Source organism: Porites lutea, chromosome 3 (genome assembly GCF_958299795.1).
Source record: "Porites lutea chromosome 3, jaPorLute2.1, whole genome shotgun sequence".
In the NCBI taxonomy this organism is placed as follows: domain Eukaryota; kingdom Metazoa; phylum Cnidaria; class Anthozoa; order Scleractinia; family Poritidae; genus Porites; species Porites lutea.
Genome location: NC_133203.1, coordinates 46,083,866 through 46,100,755, shown reverse-complemented (window position 1 = coordinate 46,100,755; position 16,890 = coordinate 46,083,866). Strand labels below are relative to the sequence as shown.

The window sequence follows — 16,890 nt, the reverse complement described above, 5'->3', positions numbered from 1 at the left end:
GCTTCATGTTTAGGCTGTAAAAATACAGAATCTTTTTTTATTGATTTTGGTCAAAAAATATGTTACAATTGTGGAACAGTAAACGGACATGTATTAGGATTTTATGATTTGAAAGATTATGATAGGGTACATTATAGAAAAAAGAGTATTTATCATAGGAAGTATTACTACGATAAAAAGGTTAATAAGATTTCTAAACTAATAAAACTTACTTATGAACAAAAATGTGAACTTTACAACAGACTATTAAAAATAGATAATTACATTATGGAAAATATTAACAAACAATATTCTAGAAAGAGAATGATAAATATCACTTATGTAATAAAAAAAATTTTGGATGAAATGGGGTGTGAAAAGTATAAGAGTTTAGAGCTTAAAATAAGCCCTAAAACTTTAGAGATTTATGATAGCTGGTGGGAAACTTATAAAAAACTGTTAAAATAATTTTATATTATGTGATTAATATAAAATTTATTCTTTTAAATAATAATCATAAAAATAATATATAGAATAAAAATATATAAAAGCTTTATTTTTAACAAATAAATCTTCATTTATTTCAAAATCTAGTTTTATACTTTTTAAAACTTCATATATTAGATTAATATCAAGACTTTCATCTTCAATTTTAGCTACTAATTCTTTTAGATAATTGTCATATTTACTTTCATATGCTAGTTCTTTATCATAGTTATTCACATCAAATTTATAAATCATTTGTAAGTAAATATTAACAAGATTTTTTTCTAATTTTTTTTGTTCTACTTTCATTTCTTCAAAAGTTGTTAGTATATAATCATCATGTAAAAATTTATATACTTCTTTCATTGTTTTTCTTCCAAGATTTTCAATATCTTTTTTTCTAATAACCAAATCAGCCATTTTTAATATATGATTATATTATTCCTTTATGAAAAATCCAGTATAATATTCCAGTTAGATAACCAAGTACTTCACTTTTAAATGGTGAATCAAATATGTATACACATCCTCTACCTCGATTGTAAAGATTATAGAAAGATTTAAAAGCTCTATGGAATATTAAATGATTACGTAATATTTTACTTTCAGTATTAATAGGTAAACCTTCTAACTTATATATAATTTTTTCTAATGAAATATTTTTTTTAAAAGTAGTCTCATATAAGTGTCTAAATATTAATGCTGATTTTATCTCATCTTCTGAATAAATAGTATTTTTGAAAGGAGGGGGGTAGTAAAAGTTAACGTAATGAACTATTGTTTTTATCATTTTATTAATCACATATATTAAATTTATTATTATATTTAATCTCAAATCTATCTGTTTCAGGAGTTTGATCAATTATCATATCATCTATCAACTTCATTCTATCTACAAATTTTTGTTTATCCCACTCATCTCCTCTAAGTACAGATCTTAGTTCAATAAGAACTTTTTCATAAGTTGTGTACGCAATACGAGTCATTTCTATTTTTCTCTTGTAGTTATTTTTCTTTCCTACTCCAGCAACAATTACTCCAGCTCCATTTATTACTCCGAGAATAACAGGATTAAGTGTAATTCCACCAGTAATAGTTCCTACAGCAACTAAAAATATACCAGTTATACTAAAAAAATTATCAAGAAATTTATAACTTTTATAAGATCTCTTAAAACACCAATATTTTTTATGGTAGTAACTGTAAAAATCTTTTAGTGTTTTAATATCTGATTTTGATAGAGATGGGTCTATGTGATTAAAATCAAAAATATCCTTCATTTTATTATTTTATGTATATAATCTTAGGTTAAACTATAATACATAATTTCCTTTTAACTTTTCTTGTAGTAATATTTGATGATGTACTGAAGAGTCAATGTCGTAAAAGTTTGGAGAGTACATAAATTTTTCTATCACTGAATCTTGACTTAAAAATTCAAATTCAAGGTTAGCTGAAGTTCTTACAATATTAGCGTCTAAGTCTGCGGAATAGTTACTTATATTAACTTTTGTAATATTATCATTAATACTTTCTGTTAACCATAAAACTATTTTTTTTCCACTAAAACTAGATGGTATTGCTAAATTTTTTCTTACATTACCAATATTTATGTTTAGTGCACGATTTGCATATAAATAGTATAAAAATAAAAGTTGTTGTCTTGAATTTGCATTAGTTACATCATATTTAGTTATATGAAAATTATTTCTTTTAAAATGAGAAAAAACAATACATAAAGTGTAACTTGTATTTTTAATTGGTGGTTTAAAAGAAATCTTATAATTATTTATTCTTAATCCAGTTTCTTTTATGTTATCCATTGTTTTACTTGGAAATGTAATATTTTGTGCAGATTTTCCTGTAATAGAGGCTAAAGAATTAAATACAACACCAATTGAACTTTTATTTAGAACATAATTGTTTGAATCGCTAAAGTCAAAAAAATGATCAAAATATTTTCTATAAACATAATTTTTTATAAAAGGTAAATTTTTATTTACAATTCCAACTGTTGCTGTATTAATTTCATTTACCATTCCAACTGTTGCTGCACTATTATTATTATTTTTATCAAGATCAATGTTTAATATTTTTTTATTATTTGCATTTATGTCAACATTGTATGTAACTTCTGTTGGTTTGATATCAAATGCTGTGTGATAGTCATAAACTTTATCTGGATCGATATTACTTACTTTACCCACAATACCATAAGTAATAAAATAAACTCCTGAAAACTGTCTTGGATAAACAGACAAGTCAGCTCCTTCTTGTGGTATATTAACCAGAAAATGAAGAAAGAACCTATTACCAGTTGACAACTTCTTAAAATTAACTATTATTCTATGGTAATACATATATTGTTCTTGACTAGTTGAATCTATATACCTATGAGAGAGTTTTTTTACACTTACATTTTCAATTGATAATCCTGTTGAAGTTCCTTTGTCTACACTTATTTGAGACTTATGCCAAAGTTGATAGTCAGTGTTTAGTATTTCCAAACATAGTGTGTAGTCTACATTAGCTGTTAATCTGTAAAAGTTAACTGACATTTTGTACTTATATCCACCTTGAGAATTTTTGTTTATTTTTACATAAATTACTTTGTGGTTATAGTTATGAAAATTACCTTTTGAAGCAGGTAAGTCTGCTATTTTTGATATAACAAAACTAGTTCCAGTATCTATTTCATCAGTCCATTGTGCTGCATTAGACATAAGAAAAGTAAATTGATCGTTGTAATGACTTGGTTGAACTGCAGTGTGATGAATTAGTTTATCAACATAATCTTTATTTACAGCATCATTGTCTTGGGTTGGATTACTTAAACTAATAATTTTTTTATTGTTCATATTTAAGTTTCCACTCATATAATCTGTTCCATCTTTTTTTAAGTAACCTGATATAAATGATTTATCATCCACATACTTTTTAGTTGCAGCATCTGTATCGTTAAAAGGTGTTCTTAGACTAATTATAGATTTATTATTCATGTTAAGTGAGTTTAACATTTTATTTGTTCCACCAACATGTAGATACTTTATATCTGTAAAGGCTAATGGTGTTGGTTGTCTGGGACCTGATGGATTTTGTAGATTTATTATTCTAAAATAATTCATGTTAAGATCACCTTTCATTGGGTAAGATCCATCTCTATCAAGAAATGTATTGTCTACATATTCTTTTGTAGGAGGTTCTTTTCCATCCAGTGGTGTGCTTAGATTTGTAATTCGGTATGTATTTTTCATATCAATGTTTGAATCAATTGTTAGCTTTGATGTCGAGGTGGGTTTATCATCCACATACTTTTTGTTTGCTACGTCATCATTGACTGTTGGTTTAGCAACTTTAATTATCTTATTATTATTCATGCTTAAATTACCAATCATTGTTCGTGAACCATCTCTATTAAGAAAATTACTATCTGCATATTGTTTTGTTGCTGGCTCATCTGCATCATTTGGATGTTTAAGGTTTAAAATACGAAATCTATCTTTCATATCAATGTTTGAATCAACTGTTAATCTTGATGTTTTGGGTGCCCCGCTAGAATTATCATCAATATACTTTTTTGTAGCAGCATCAGTATTAGCAGTTGGTGTACCAACATTTCTTATTTTTTTATTTATCATATCATAATCACCATCAGAAGTAAGATTAAATCCAACTCCTGGTGCTCCTTGAATTCCTTTAGCAAATGAGTTATCTTTTTGTTCGTTAAATATTCCCATTTTTTTATCTAATGATTATATTTTTCTTTTAAGGTAGAGGTGTTAGACTACTAGTAAAGTTTTTAGCAATACGTTTTTTAGGCTTATCAATGTACAAAAATGTAAATGGTTTTTTTGTTGCTGATCGATATGTCTCTTTATCAACTCCTAATTCTGATGATATACGATTTGCTTCCCTCGATGATGGAAATTCGTACAGACAGTAGTGAGAACAATTTAATCTAATATCCTTTGGAGTTTTGTAAAATGATTGACTTAGGTAGATTACAGAGCAATTCTTATGTCGTCCTTGGATAAAATAATCAATAAGTTCTCTTTGATTTTTATCACATACGTAATCATCAAATATCACAAGTTTTTGATTGTCTTCATACTCCATTTCTGTCACTGGAGTTATTTCATCATTACTTACATTTAGTATTTCATATCCCATTTTATGACTTAAATCTCTCATTTTTTGAATTAACTTTTGATACTTATCCTGTTCTAGATTACGTGCGTAAAGATAAATCTCATCATAGTATAGTAGTGGTCTAATTAACATATGATAAAGCAAATTAGTTTTACCACTTCCACTGTTTCCACATATTAACATTCGAAATGTGTCTGATGGCATGTAAGGAAATAACTGTTTATATTTTTTATCTGGATCGTCTAAACTATCATAGTTTGGTATTTCCATTTTTATATAATAGTTATATATTTAATATATAAAATGGATATTGAAGAATACAAAAAACTTGCAAGAAATAAAATTGAAGCTGACTCTTTGACTAAACAGGTTAGAAATGTTATAAAAGAAACAAAATGGCAAAAACAAGATATGAGAGAGGGTTTTAAAGAAACATTTAAACCACTTATTGAGTCTCAAGATAGCATTAAAAAAAGTATTGATGAGCAACAAAATAAAACTTTAGCTCAACTTCAAGCTAATCAACTTGCTCTTACACAAGGACTTAATCAAAACAGACTTGCTATTACTCAAGGATAAGAAAATTTAATTTATTCACCAGTTGAAAAAGGTGAAGCAAGTGGTGATGTTAGTGGTGATGTTAGTGGTGATGTTAGTGGTGATGTTAGTGGTGATGTTAGTGGTGAAGCAAGTGCAAAAGATAAAGATGAAATTGCTATTTTTAATGAAAGTGATTTAAACAAATATTTAAATAATAAAGAAAGAATTGATATATTAAATAGTTACGGTTATAATAATTTACCTTCTTATTATTTTCATAAGGATATTAAAGATATTGAAAATTTAATGTTTGCTATTAGTGAAAATTTATCAGATTTAAAAAATGATTTAAGAAACACTTCTTTAATTTATCAAAATCAAGAAGGTTACATATTAGCGAAAGCAAAAAACTCAAACCCACACAAAAATACTACAATTAATATTAATGATTATAACGCATTAAGCACATATTATAAAAATTTATCTGATCTTTACGATTATAAACAAAAAATTGGCTCTGGAATTACTCTCTTTAACAACCCACATCAACTTCTAGACAGACTTGAATTACTCGGTGGTTCAATTCTTGCTGGTAATAATGGTGTGATACCTGAGTTTTCTAAAATAGCACATCTTCTAAACCAAATGAAAGTAATTACAAAAAAACAACTAAATGATTTAATAAAAACTTATATAACAATTAGATAAAAATGGAAGAACGAGCTATTCATATTTCCTCAATAAATAGGGAAAAAAGAGGAACAAGCAGACCCGGTGATTTTACTATTAAGTTTAATCCATCTTTAAAACTTGACCCTGAAAAGAAACATCAACTTGCTCTTGATCGGTTGTCCATGACTTACTCTTGGTACAACATTAGAAGTGATTATAAAAATAATAAAATTAAATATACTCACGATGGATCCACTTGGCAAACAATTACTTTTACAGATGGAATGTATTCCTACTCAGATATCAATGATTACATTCATCAGTATATGGATCAAAAATCTCACCACTCATCAGGTTCAAGTGGAAATAAAACTTATTCAATTAATATAACATTTATACTATCTACTTACAGAGTTCTCATATCAATTGAAGGAGATTATCAACTTGATCTGAGAGGAACAGAATTTGGAGACCTGATTGGATTTGAAAAAAAACTTATTACAAAAACAGAGTATGGAACAAAACTACCAAATATAACAAATTCTATTGATGTACTAAATATTAACACAACAGCAATAACTAATAGTATTGTAAATGGAATAAATACAAATACTATTGCTGTAATACCAACTGATAATTTAACAAGATCTTTTCCATTTACTTTCGAACCTAAAAGACCTTTGTATTGTGACGTTTCTGCGTTTAAAATTGATGAAATGAGAATATTTGTTACAGACTCAGTTGGAAGACCAGTAAATTTTAATGGTATAGATTGGTATATGACTTTACTTCTTCACTCGATGTAATACTTTATATTTATATAACTATTAAAATAAAATGATGCGACAATCAGAGTTTAAAATGAAACTTGACCCTGAATTGGGTAAATATACAAGACAACATATTTATGGAGAAGGAATGATGGATGGGTTTAAATCGGTTGGTAAAAAAATATTTGGAAAGACAATGAAAAAAACTGCTAAAAAAAGTGCTCAAAAAAGTGGTGATAAATTACTAAAAATGACTGCAACAAAAACTGGTGAATATTCTGGTAAAAAGGCTGGTGATAAAATAGTGCAAATGTTATCCAAAGAAAAGGTAAAATCCACCAAAAAAACCCCTTCAAAAAAAAAAGTTACTTTTAATAAAAAAGTTGAAAGTTTACCAACAAGAAAAATGACTCAACAAGAAATAAATCAAAGAGTGAATTCCATTCTTAGTGGAGGTACATTAAACTAAGAAAAATAATTATATAATTATTAAAATAAAATGAAGTCTTTTAGAAATCCAAATTATCTAGAGAGATATGAAGATGTTGTTTTTGATCTGGAACAAGCTATTAATACAGCTCCAGCAAACAACACTGATCAAGATAGAAATAACCTTAAATTTATCACTGACAATTCAGGTGAAGTAACACCATTTGATTGGTATAATGCTAGAATAGCAATAGATTTTAAAGTTCAAAAACGTGATGGAACTAATTTTGTTATTGGAGCTAATGTAGATGATGACAGTCTTACAACTGCTAGAAACGCTCAGTATATAGCATATAGAGATGATCAAATGGGAATTGTAAATGGAGCAAATAGTTTTATTTCAAGATTATCAGTATTAGCAAATGGAAAAGAACTATACCAGTGTAATTATGCTAATCATAGTGTAAATATAAAAAATTTACTTGAATATAACAAAACTTACGCTGAATCAGTTGCAACAAATGAATTTTATTATCTTGATACATCAACAACTGCTAATAAAAATAGATTTATTAAAAGACAAGTTACTCATCGTCAAAATGCTGCTGGTGGTGCTGATGAAGCAGGTTTTATGTTAGATAACACCCCATCATCTTATAATAAAGGATTTGCAAAGCGTAAAGCTTTACTTGGAACATCATCCACAGTGCGCTGTGAAATTCCTCTTAATAGGTATTCATTTTTTGAGGCACTTGAAGATAAACTTCTTCCTAACACTAAAATCGAAATAAATTTTGAGATCGAAAAAGATGATAATCTTATTTGGAGGGCTGGAGGAAATCGATGTAGAGTAGTAGTTACTCGTCTTCAACTTTTTGTACCTAGGCTGGTATTCAATGCAGAAGGAAGTAAATTATTTATGGAAAACTATCTCAAACCATATAAATGGACCTATCTAAAAGAGGTTGTTGAGAGAAACATTGCTGGAAATAAAAGAACTGGTAATTTTAGAATTACAAATGGTATATCAAAACCACGACATGTATTTGTTTTTATAATTAACACACCAAATATAGATACACAAACAGCAAATCCATTTTTGTATAATACTGTCAGTGTTTCTACAGATCCAAGGACTCTTGACAGGTGTTATCTTGAGGTAGGAAATGGAAATGAATATCCTGATATTCACTACAAACCTTCAACAGATCCTTCAAGAGTTTTTAGAGATGTTATGAAGTATGTTTATGCTAACAATGATTTTCAAGGAGGTACACTTCTTACTAGATCTACTTTTGAAAATATATGTCCGTTTGTATATTTTGACTTAACCAAGCAAAAACTAGACATAAAAGATGGGGTGACAAAACTTGCATTTCATTATGAGTTATCTGGAACAACTGCAGCTAACTACAATGTTTATGCTCTGGTACTTCACGAAACTGAAGCTGAAATAACACAACAAAATGGAAAACTATTGTTAAGAGCTTGATTAAGCATTGATAAAACTCAACTTCTTGTGGAGTCTGTTGTTATTACACAAAAATTTATATCTTATTTTGTTTAATAACAAAAATTATATGACGTCTTTTGTAATAATTTTTATTGGTTAAAAAAATCACCACCAGTAATACCACCAGTATTAAAACAAAAAAATTTAGTATAAATATTATAATAAAAATGACAACTTATATCGAATACGGAGTAAAACTTACAGATGGACAAAAGTCAAAATTGGCTTCTGCAATATTAAATAAATCACCACTAACTCTTCGGTTAAAACATGGACATCTTCGAGGTTCTGATGAGTTAATGCTAACAAAAAGACAAATTTCTAAAATAAAAAAATCTATTGCAAATGGTACCGGATCGGATATAAAGATAAGTAAAACACAGATTAGACGTTCTGTAAAACATGGAGGAAACTTATTTACATCACTCGCTTCTCTTGGAGCAAAAGTACTACCATATGCGATTAAAGGAGTTTCAAAAGCTGTTCCTGCATTGGCAACTGGTGCTGCAACCGCACTTGGTGAAATTGGTCTAAATAAAATATTTGGAAAAGGAATAACAATCCCCAAACAGTTTTTTCCAATGCTACCACCTATTGTAAGAGAATTTACCAAATCACAAATAAACCAAATTAACAAAGCACATCAAACAGGTGGACGATTAATTATTAAACCAACTCGTAAACAAATAGAAGGAGGATTTCTTGGAACTCTTGCATCTATTGGAATCCCAATGGCAATAAGTTTAGTATCTAAGATGTTTGGATCTGGACTACAAGTAGATAGAAGTAATTCATCCAATACATCAAATGTTTACGTTCCACCTCCTCCATCTACTTATGGTGAAGGTTATCCTTATCACTCACCACCTTTTATTGGTAATTGGTCAAACCCAATAGGAATGGGAGTTAAAAAAAAAAAGCCCAAATCCAGGGGAAAAGGAATATTACTAGGAAAAAACAGCCCATTCAACTCAATTCCCATTCTAGGTACCATTTTGTAATTAAACCTCTATCCAACTATGACCTTATTGATTGGATAAAAAGACTTGGTATTAAAAATTTTAGAGGAATATATAGTCGTGATGGACTACCAAAAAAGATAAGAAAAGAATGTGGAATAATTAATCTAGATGATATTACAGGTCCTGGCACTCATTGGGTTTGTTATAGAAATATAGACAACTTAGTTGAATACTTTGATCCATTTGGACTAATAATGCCAAATGAAGCATTAAGATATTTTAATACTTCTGGAAAACAAATAGTTTACTCAATGGATGAAATACAAAATCGTAATACTGTACTTTGCGGATATTGGTGTTTATATTATCTGTTTGAGAGACAAAGGGGTAATAGTATTCTAGATGTAATACATAACCCTCATTTTGATGATGACAATAGTGATTTTATAAAAGCATACTTTGGAGGATAAATATAAAATAATATAATTATATTAAATAAATGGAAAAAATATCCATATCTTCATCTCGATCTCCAATTAGAAAAGTCCAAATTTTTACATATCACTTTCCTGATGGTAAAGTATATATTGGATACACAAGTACAGGTTTAGAGAAACGACATCAAGCACATAAAAGATGTTCGATAAGTCCAATATATCAGTGTTTAAACACTTATGAAGAAGTACTTCCAAAATATGAAAAAACTGTTGAAGTAGATATAGATAGTAATGAAATATATAAAATACAAAGAAAAATCCTAGATACATATACTACTGATACTAAACAGATACTTAATAGAAATTTGAAACTTTTTGGTTATTAATATAATATTTAATAAATATTATATTTAAATTTCTTCTTCTAACTGATGAATTAAATATATTAAATCTTTTAATTTTTCATATTTAATTCTAAGATTTTCATACTCTTTATCTTTCATTTTTCTTGAAATATTATGAAAAAAAGAAGAATCTTCCATACTTATATCTTCAAACGAATTAATACATTTTTCAAAAAGTTTTTTTCTAATTTCATCCTTTTTACTAATTAATGTTTCATTTAGTTTAAATATTTTAGTTAAACTTTCTTCCATTTTATCTTATTTATTTTATTTTTAAACCATTTTTATTCACTATCCACTGGTGTATTCTTTAGTAGTTTAACCTTCTCAACTTTTGTGTTTAAATCTCTAACACTATCAACTATTTCAACAAAATTTAAGTAAATGTCAATAAGACGATAAATTTTCTTCTTTTTATCACTATTTAATTTCAACCATGAATATTCCTCATTTCTAATTTTTTTCCACATCTCACATTCACTAACCATTAGCACTCTGGAAAGATTATCATTTTTCTTTCTAAGAGACTCCATCTCATTATATATTTTTGTTCTCACTTCTTTTTCAAAATCCTTGATTGTTTTAACATCCATATTTTTCTCAATCTCAGAAAAGAATTTAGTCTCCATTTATTATATAAACAGATAATTACCTTTTACAACTTTGTTAAGAGTATTTGATTTCTCACTTATTTCCATAAGCAACTCAAATATCTTTATAAATTTATTATCATTTTCCAATCTAGAATGATCAGCGTATTCATAACTCATATTAAGGTTACTATATATCTTTTGTAGTTCACTTTTTAGAAAATTAGATCTAATAGACATATTTTATCTAAGCATATATTAAATGAAAGAAACATATTGCATTAAAGATAAAAGAGTAACTCCTTGTACAGAACCAAGTGGTTACCAAAAAGATAAAAGAGGAAGAACTCAATTCTTCTGTCATTGTGCAGTTTGTGGAATTAAAAAAGTTAGATACGTAAAAACTGGAACAGCTACTCAAATTGGAAGTGGAAAAAGAAAAACTAAAAGAAAGTCAAAAAACTAGTAAGCCCGTCTGAAGGGGCGGGCGTCTTTGATACTGTTGTTGGTACAGCAGTTGATGGATTTGTACATTTTGGTTTACCTTGGATGGGTAAAAAAGCAGTTGAAATGGGTAAATATGGAGCAAGCGAGCTAATGAGAAATAAAGACGTTCAAAAAAAAGCTGTAAACTACGGAATAAATAAACTTACCCCATTTATTCAAAATTCTGTTGGATCAGCAATGGATCAACTGTCAACAAAAGTTAGACCGAATAAAAAGTATAAAACTGATCGATTAGAATTAGACGGTAGATCTGGAAAAGGATTTGATGTTCACAAATTGATTGGAAAACTTCCAAAACCAAAAGCAGGATGGACTCCTGGAAAATACAAGTATATGGGTCCATACAATCCTCTAGAAAAACAATTAAGCTATGATCCTGAAACTGGAAAAGTGACAGATTGGAAAGTTAAACCTTATAACAAAGTTGATGAAATAGCAGCTTATCACGATATTTGTTACGACATGGGTAGAAGCAAAGGTGATTGTGATAAAGAGATGGTACAATCATTAGACGACTTACCATATGGAGAAATGCCAAAGTGGGGTTCAACTGCTAGATTCTTGATTAATACAAAACAAAAACTTGGACTTGGTTTAAACTCGATTCAGCGTTGAGTAGTGATTGGTCTCAACAATTAGCTGACGAACTTCACAAACCAATCACACGAAACTTTCAAAAGAGATCAGTAGTCTCAAACGGAATTGATGATATCTGGGCTGCTGATTTAGTTGAAATGCAAAAGTTTAGTAAGTGGAACAAAGGGATTAAATATTTGTTAATGGTTATTGATGTGTTTAGTAAGTATGGATGGATTATAGCTTTGAAAGATAAAAAAACTGAAACTGTAAGTAAAGCATTTGATATTGTGTTTAAAAGTAAACGTAAACCTCAAATGTTATGGACTGATAAAGGTTCTGAGTTTATAAGTAAACATTTCAAAGATTTTTTGAAAAGAGAGGGAATCAAGTTGTATCACACTGAAAATGAAGAGAAATCAAGTGTTGTTGAGAGATGGAATAAAACAATGAAAAACAAAATGTGGAAGATGTTTACTGTAAATAACAACACTGTTTACTGGGATAAGATAGATAAACTAGTTGATGATTACAATAATACTATTCATTCTAGTATAAAAATGACTCCTGTTGAAGCAAGTAAAAAGAAGAATGAGCGTAAAGTTTGGTCTAATTTGTACGGTGATTTGATTTACTTGAAACCTGGTAAACCAAAGTTTGCAATTGGTGATCATGTTAGAATTTCAAAATATAAGAGGCGAGTATTTGATAAAGGATACACACCAAACTGGACAGAGGAAATATTTGTAATTGATAAAGTTCTTCCAACAAAACCTGTTACGTATAACATTGTTGATTTGATGGGTGAAGATATTAAGGGTTCTTTCTATGAACAAGAATTACAGAAAGCAAAACAACAAACATATAGAATAGAAAAGATAATCAGACGAGATAATAAGAAAAAAATGGCATTAGTAAAATGGAGTGGTTATCCTGATAAATTTAATTCATGGATTAGTTTGAAGGATTTGGTTGATTTTTAATACAAAATAATGTTGTATTAAAAATAAATACTATTATTACTCTTCATCACTAACTTTTTCAAGTAATGCTTCAAGACCATCTTTTGTATAATCACCCTCACTCTCACTCTCTTCATCCTCAAATTTTAGTAAAGACTCTCTAGGTTTGAGAGGTTTGACATAACACTCATATACTTTGATTTGTAAAGATGTTACAGTTTTACTTATAAATATTCCTTCAATTATTAGAGCCAATTTAACATTACAGTATTGATTAAGATATTTAAAAGGATTTAGATCACGACCTCCCTTTCCCTTAAACAAAGATAAAATTTTTTTTGTTTTTTCTGAGTAAATAAGTTTTGCATAAAGAACTGGTGCTGATGATTCATCAACTTTTGTTTTCTTTTTTCCTTTATTGTCTGTGTATTCTATTTGTTTATGGTAAAGTGGTGAAGATAAACTTGATGCCATATCAGGACCATATTCATTTTCTAAATATTGTTGTGATGCAGTTGTTATATTATTAATAACATCAAAAAATTCTTTTTCTTTAGTACTGGGTTCACTATCTTTAGACCAAAGACATACTGGTATTGAGTAACCTACTAACTTTTTGGTATCTTGGTTTTTCTTTTCATTTACTCCAAAAGAGAAAAGAACTGGAGTTTCTATTACAAGTGGACCTTTTTTCTTATTTGTATACTTAATCTCAATTGGAATACGTTTATATTTGATTTTGCTATCTTTTACTTTGTACTCTTTGCTATCATTAAAGATAATATTGTCTTGGGTAATATTTTCGTAACTTGTCAACTGCATTTATTAATATTTTATTTAATCCTTAAGCCTCATTTAAATATTCAAACGTGTATTTTTGACCGTCTTTTTTTGAATTAGCTGATTTACAGTATATATACTTATCCTCACAAATCATTTTAACATGACCTGCATTAATACCTAATAACTTGTTAACTGAGTATAAACTATTGTAAATCACTTCTTCATTTGTTAACAAATTAATTGCCTTAACTTTTTTTATATTTTTATGATTTTCCTTAACAAAACTATAATCTCTATTATTTGCTGATTTTTTATTATTTTCACTTGTTGTTACTACTTCCAAATTTTCTAACCTATTGTCTTTTCTATTAAAATTAATATGATTAATGTATTTATCACTTTCTATCATCCCATAAAAACACTCATAAATAAATCGATGTATAAGATAATTTTTTACTTTATTTTTTGACACAGATATACAAAATCTTAAATAACCATTATTATTAATTTTTCCTAACATAGGTTTTCTTATTCTAACATTCATAATTTCACCATATTTATTTGCTGCATATTTTTCATAAATAGGATGAGTATAAAACTTTTTATCATTTTCCAATATGAGAACCATTTTATATTAAAATTTTATTTCTTTAAGCATAATATTTCAAATTTATTTTTTAGGCCAAAGTAAATTTACCGACCAGAAGTTACTCGATTCTGGATTAGTATAGGTTAATTCTCCCTTTTTATTTTTAATCTTCATAGCACGAGACAAATATTTATCTCTTCTCTCTTTATCCTTGTGAATAGTAAAGTCTGGATATTTAGGAGACCCAAAGTGAACTTTCTTTCCACCTGGAAGTGTAGCCATGTATTTGTTATTTTTACGAGTTGAATAATCAAGTGATTCAGCACCAAGTTTTTTAGCATTTTTGGTTAATCTATTAAAATCTGGTCCTTCAAGAATGTATCTTTGGGGTGGAATGTAATCTGGATCCTTATCATGTTGATAACCATCATCAACTATAAAATCCAAATCCTCTTTTGTAGGAGTAGTTTCTCTAGATCTTGGTTCCATTTTTATTAGTTGGTTATACTAATTATTGTTGAAAAAATCCTCTAATATATATTTCTTTACTTGTTCATAAAACTTTTTTCGGTCTTTCTCAAGTTCGATGTTATCAAACTCTTCTGAATATAACACATCATAAAAATCATCACTGTTAAATATTTCAGGTTGTACTAATTTAATCTTTTTAAGAATATTTTTAGTTTGTTTTACTTTTTCATTTTGATACTTATCTTCGTATGAGATAAAAGGATCTCCTCTATCTATTTCATCTAAAAACTTAATCTCATAACGCTCTGTGTCTTTCATAGGAATGGAAATATTAATAGTTTTTCCATGATATGATGGTTCTTCAGGTTTTCTACAAACATATTGATACTCTTTATTAACAAAAATAGCATTACGACCATTAATTTTTTTGATATAATTATTTTCATCATAAAATAAATAACCAAATCTTTTTTTCATATAACGTAATTCAAGTAAAGAATTATCAATAAACTTAGCTACGCCTTTCCAGTCTAAAAAACAATCACCTTCTTTTAACATTTCCATCAACCAATCAAACTCCTTATTGCAACGACAATACATTTTTATTATAATAATATTTATATAAAAAAACATATAACATAATATTGTTATATGTTTAGTAATAATCATCACTATTATTCTCAGTATCAAAATATTCTATTACATTAATCTTATCAAAAAAACAACAACCAACTTTGTACTCATTAACAAATCTTGTGTCTTCGTAACATAATAAATCTGTTGCATTTTTAAACAAATTATCCAATTCTTCTCTTGTATCAAAATAACTTTCTTCTACATTAAATGTTTTAACATTATTAAAAACATCTTTTAAATCAATGCTACCATTGTTCACTGATATAACTGTTTGTTTAATATTACTATCAATATTTTTTAATATTTGGTAATCTTCTTCACTATCAAATATTAATCCACGAACTCTGAATCGTTTACAAATATTTGATTGACTTGTTTGATTGTTTTTTGATTTAAAACCCATTATATTTTGTTATATTTATTTCTTAAAATCAAATTTTTTATTTTCTGTTTCAATATCACTATTTATTATACGTTTAGTTATCATCATCATTATCAAATTCAGAATATTCTACTAAAAGAAACTTATCGTAAAAACGACAACCAACTTTGTATTCAATATCAAAATCTGTTCCTTCATACTTTAATAATTCTGTTGCATTTTTAAACAAATCAAACAATTGTTGTCCTGCATTGTATTTAAACTCTAATACTCTAATTTTTTCAATATCATTAAAAACTTTTTTCTAAATCAATGCTACCATTTTTTACTAATTTAACTGTTTGACTGATATTTCTATCAATATTTTTAAATATTAGATAATCTTCTTCAGTATAAAATATTAATCCTCCAACTTGGTATATATCACGAATATTTATTTGTCTTTCTGTTTTAAAAAGCATTTCTATTTTATTATATTTATTTTTTTTAAACCACTTTATTTAGTAGTAGTAGTTAGTAAATGTTGACATCCCACTCACTCACTTTTATTTCTAGATCTTCGAGCAATGTGAGCGACTACTTGAGAACGAATGGAACAATACGAATGAGTTAAACGAACTGAATGAACTGAATGAAAATGAGTGAGCGAAGCGAACGAATTTGAATGAAGTGAATGAAGTGAGATTAACGAATGAGTTTTGTGAAATGAGTGAACAAGAGAGCGATGTTGCGAGATGAGGTAGAAATAAAAGTGAGTGAGTGGGATGGCAACATTTACTAACTACTGATTTCCGAAGATTTTCCAAAATTGTTCGAAGGCCAGACGAACGTTCCCGAACATTTTCCGAGAATTTCCGAAAATTTCCGAAGATGTCCGAAGATTTCCGAAGATTTTCGAAGACTTTCGAGGAAGACCCGAAGATGTTTCGATGATACACCAACGAATTCAAGTACAATTTAAGAGACAAACTTGATATCAATGAAATCATCGATAAACTCACGTGTGAGATTATGGAAAATAAACCACTCGGGTCCCGGATGTAGTTTTTATGA

At 27.9% G+C, this 16,890-nt stretch overlaps 1 protein-coding gene across 2 annotated transcripts in view; it reads left to right on the top strand.

Annotated features, from left to right (window-relative positions):
• The window catches only part of LOC140931267 (uncharacterized), a 100,429-nt gene that overhangs the window by 76,032 nt on the left and 7,507 nt on the right, over nucleotides 1–16,890 (top strand). The window lies entirely within an intron of this gene.